This window comes from Mastomys coucha, unplaced genomic scaffold, assembly GCF_008632895.1.
Source record: "Mastomys coucha isolate ucsf_1 unplaced genomic scaffold, UCSF_Mcou_1 pScaffold20, whole genome shotgun sequence".
Taxonomy (NCBI): Eukaryota; Metazoa; Chordata; class Mammalia; order Rodentia; family Muridae; genus Mastomys; species Mastomys coucha.
The window spans coordinates 43,100,670-43,105,633 of NW_022196903.1; positions in this window are offsets into that span (position 1 = coordinate 43,100,670).

Consider the following 4,964-nt stretch of genomic DNA (forward strand, 5'->3'; position numbering starts at 1 on the left):
TCTCAGCCATTTGGTGTTCATCAATTGAGAATTCTTTGTTTAGCTCTGTACCCCATTTTTTAATAGGCCAACACACTTCTATGTTGTATTCCTGAAAGACCTTGACATAGGAAGTCTGCCTAAGTTCTCATGATGCTTAGTAACATGATCATGTTCTAGAACCACATTCTGGTTCTGGAACATCCTACCATTCCAGTTCAATAGATTATTAGAATAGCCTGCCCCTATTTCTTTCCTACCACCTTCTATCAGTGCCCCTTGACTGGGCCATGACATGAGGCAACTTAAAGTACTGTCTGTACTGAAGGACACTAACAGCAAACTTCACTGGAGGCATCTAAATTTGAACTAGGGACCTCTAGATCTATGGTCAGGTTCTTAACCCCTAAGCCATATCATCAATCTTGTTAAGGGTAGCTAACAAACACCATTTTATCTGCATTGAAACACCATCTCTCCTGTGAACAGAATTTCTATAAATCCTAAGAAAGTTTTGGTGATAAGGAAATTATCTCATAGCAAATCAGTGCCTTTTGGTCCTTTTCTTCTATGGAGCCTCCATCCTCATAGTGGTTCCTAGAAGGCTTGTCTGCATAATCTTTATATCTCATTTTTCTTAGGACCCTTTTGAGGTATCCGATTGAAAAACTCTCCTTCTTCCACTCCTTCCCTCCATTCCTGCCCCCTCATCTTCAATCAGCTTCTACAACACTTGTCACAACATTCTCTTCCTCCCCATCCCTATTTCCACCATATGATTCGAGGTCTTTATTACCCATTTTCTCCCCTCTGCTCTGTCCAGTTCTCTCCCAGGATGTCTCATAGTTTGGAGAAGGAACTTAACTGAACTCAGGGAAGCCTAGATAAATTATTTTATTATAATTACCTGACTTTGAAGCACAGGATGGGCACACTGTCCCAAAGGGTCATAGACCAGAAGGTCAGCCCAGGTGGAGCAATAAATACCAGAAGTGTCTTTTCCGCAGGACAAATCCTGACTCAAGAGAAGAGAATATGAACCTGGGTTATGTGAGCATACATACCCCATAACAGACATGCTGACATCTAGTGCATCAGGGGTTCAAGGGCCCAGGTGGAGTTTTAAAAACTTTTGATGTTCTCATAGCATAGCATGGAAGACAAGTGCCTTCTAAGCACCAGGAGAAAACAGAGGGAAATCCAAGACTGTGGTTCCCAGCTAAAGCCTCAAGATGTCCCAGTCACAAACAGCCATCCCACAGGCTGAGAAGAGACCTCTGCACACATCCAAGCTTCTGTTGGGTGTGAGAAAGGCATTCTAGTGCAAATACAAATCCATTGCCTCTTCACTGTCCCTTCCCACTCAGGCTCCCATTTGCTCTTTATGCATCCAGTGTCCATTATCATAACCTTCATTCCCATGCTCCCTTGATGAGCAAGCCTCTCCCTAAGTCAATCTCTGTGTTTTGTCTCTTTAAAAATCCCAGTCTTGATAACTCTCATTTCCTACAATTGCCAAAGTGCTCCAGAGGCCCAGTGCTGCCTGCTGACCAGTCTCCAAACAACATTCCTACTCTCTTGGATTAATGTTTCATGCTTTATCTCCCTCCCCAAACCTGTAGCAGCTTCTCCCCATCTTCAATTCATTTCTGACTGCACTGGGAAAACACAGGTGATGCAAGAAGCTGTCCCCACCTGCTCTAGGACGTCTGTTTACTTCTCAGCATCTGAGCCTATCTATTTTGTTCTTTTTCCAGTGACCAAGGATCAGCTCCTTGTCAAGGCTAGCCTGCAGGCACTGTGCCACAGCTTGGCCAACATGACCAAAGTATCTTCAGTGGCCTCATCTCTGTTTATTAAACTAAATCAAGGGGAAATTCACATGACATAAAACTAAGGTTTCTACAGTATACAGTCAGTAACCACCTGTGTGTGATCCCTAGTTTCAAAGCTTTTCTTCAACCAAGAAGAACATCTGCACCATTAGTAACCATTTCCCTAACATGCAATGTCATGGAAACTACCCAATTGTTTTCTGTCCGGGTGAATTTCCATTCCAAGTGTTTCATTAATCTTGCTGTTAGGTATCCAGCAACCCACTTAGTACCAGCATAGATAAGAACAAATAGTTAATTAATCTTACTGATAGGTATCTAACAACCCACTTTGTTGTGGAAACCTGCTATAGATTTTTGTGGTTAGGTATCTAACAATTCATTCTGCTATGAAATTAGACATCTATGGGTCCTGTAGACAAGTACTTAACTCTCAGTCCAGGGACAAAATAGCTATGCATCATATAGAAAGGTACCTAGCAACCCAAACTTTTCACCTAGCCAATTTCCTGGTCCTGAGAGCACCTGTACTCCCTGAAGACAAAGCGACCCTACTCCCTCCCCTTTCCCCCATCCTGCTTGTACGAGTATATAACCTGAGCAAGAAAAATTAAAATTTGTCAGCTTGATCAGACTCCTTGACTTGCTGTTCTTCCTTCTCATCCCTTATCTCTCTTTCTTTTCCAGGTGACCCCCTAGTCACTGCTTGATCACCCCGTGGGACGGGGCAAGCCACCATATGGGAGTTGAACTCAGGTCCTCTGGAGAATCCAATTCTCCTAATCACTGAGCCTCACCCCATCTCCATACTTAACTTTTTGAGAAACAAGTTTTCCACAGCAATTAAACCTTCTTCTACTCCTAGCAGCCATTTTCTACTTTTCACTTTTCCCCATGGTCTCTGCAGCCTGGTAGCTAAACATCGATAGCATCATGAGAAACATTTCCTAGGCCACAACTTCAGACATCACTGGTGTAATCAGGAAGAGGGAAAAGCTGAAGTCTTAAGGAAGGGGTAAGTGGGAAAGCAGAAAGAAAACCAGTCTGGGACCTGCAGCCTTCTGTGGCTGAAAGGTTTTGGTTCCATGTTTGCATCTTTACAACTCCGGGGCTCAGAAGGGAGCTCACTCTGCTATTTACTATTCATTCATTCAATTATATTGAAATGATGAGTGAATACTCGAGGAGTTTGTCATATCTTGGCCATCTATTTAAACACACAGAGAAAGCATGGACATTGTTCTAATTTTTCAAAGAGACTTCTTTCCAATAGAAGACCAATCCAGGAGTCATATAGTTATAGAAGTGGCAGGAGGCAGAGTAGAGAACAGAGTACCCAAGCTAGGGGATGAGAGAGAGATTCCTAGAGAGATGAGAAGGGTTGCTTGAGGAAAGAGCCAGCTATTCAACCCCTGCCTTAGTTATTGTTCTATTGCTGTGAAGAAACACCATAATCTGAAGTAGAAATTTCCAGTTTCTTTGGAGACTCAGTTGTGACACGTGATGTTTTTCTGGAGACTGTCTTATGAGAGGATGTTTTTGCTGACACATGAAAGAATGTTTTGCTAAGAACAGACACGTGGTGTTTTCTGGAGGTAGCCTAAAAAAAAAAAAAACAAAAACAAACAAACAAACAAACAAACAAAAAAAAAAAACGTGACGTTTTCCTAGAGCAGATGCTTGAGAGAACAACTGATGTTTTGAAAGTATATAAACATAGTTCAATGACCAGTGGGCGATGCCAGATGGTACTGGCATGCCTAGCTTTGTTGAACATTGCTGGGCTTTGCTGATGCTGCTGAGTGGTATTGGTATGCCTTCCCATTCTTTGTTGGTCATCATTTGTCATGACTTCATAGAAACACATCAAAAAACTTCTGGTGGAATTCTGGAGGCTTCTTCCTGCTTCCACTGACTGGGGCCAATTGGCAGAGCCTTGCAGTTTCTTCTTGATCAACTTGTCATTGCTGATACATGAATGGTGTTATGAGTGGATCAAGCTGCCATTGCTGATTCCTGTGACCTAAACTGCTGATATCCTCACAACGCAGATTGAATTTGCTCCAAAGAAATATTTCTTAATAGGTCTACATCCTTCTTTGCTCTACTAACTTTTCCTTTCCACTACCTCTAGTGGGTGGTAGGCTAGAAGGGAGATTAAAGCATTTAAGAACCCTTATTAAAAGTAGGTTTTGAAAAATCTAAGCCTACAATGATCCATGGTCAAAGCAACTGTAGAAAAGCAAACATTTAATTTGGAGCTTGATTATAATTTTAGAGGCTTAATCCATTACCATCATGGTAGTTACTATGGCAGCACACATGGTGCTAGAACAATAGCTGAGAGCTACATCTTGATCATCAGGCAAACAGATGGAGGTGGGGGAGATTGGGCCTGATATGGGCTTTTTAAACCCCAAAGCCTACCCCCAATGACATGCTTCCTCCAATAAGGTCACACCACTCCATCATGCCACAATTCTCAATCCTTCTCAAATAGTGCCATACCCTGATGATTAAACTTCCAAATATAAGCCTTTGGGTGGGCAGCATTCTTATTCAAATCACATCAACCCTTCAGGCTTCTTCAGACTGGATTTCCTACATTGAGTGATTCTCAGGGTCACTTTCTGGGAGACTATCTGAGTCATAGTAGAGTGACTGTGACCTGGATGGACATCATAGTGAGTCTTCTGTTGGCTCTTTTCTGGGATGTGGTTCTTTCTGTATCTATCTGCTCTGCCTCCAAAAGGTACAGAAGAATTGAATAAATGAAAGAAAAGCAGAAATGAGCATGAGCAACAGCTTCTATGAGGGAAAAAAAAAACTTAGCAGGAAGCACCCAGACTTAAACCAGAACCTTATTGGTTTAGAAGTCACATGCCTGAAGCCAGATGCTTTACTCCCTGAGCTCTCTGCTCTATAATAGGGATCTAATGATTACCTTGTATATTCTCATACATAACATTCCTATAATATACTAGAAGTTTATACTTACTTCTAGAGAGTTGGTAAGACTAGCACTGATTCTTCCACAAACTCAACCTACAGAGCTCCTTGTCCAGTCCCCAGCTCTACCTTGCTCACATCCTTCCCCCTTTCTTCAAGTTGTGGGAGTAACAAACATATATATTACACACACACACACAA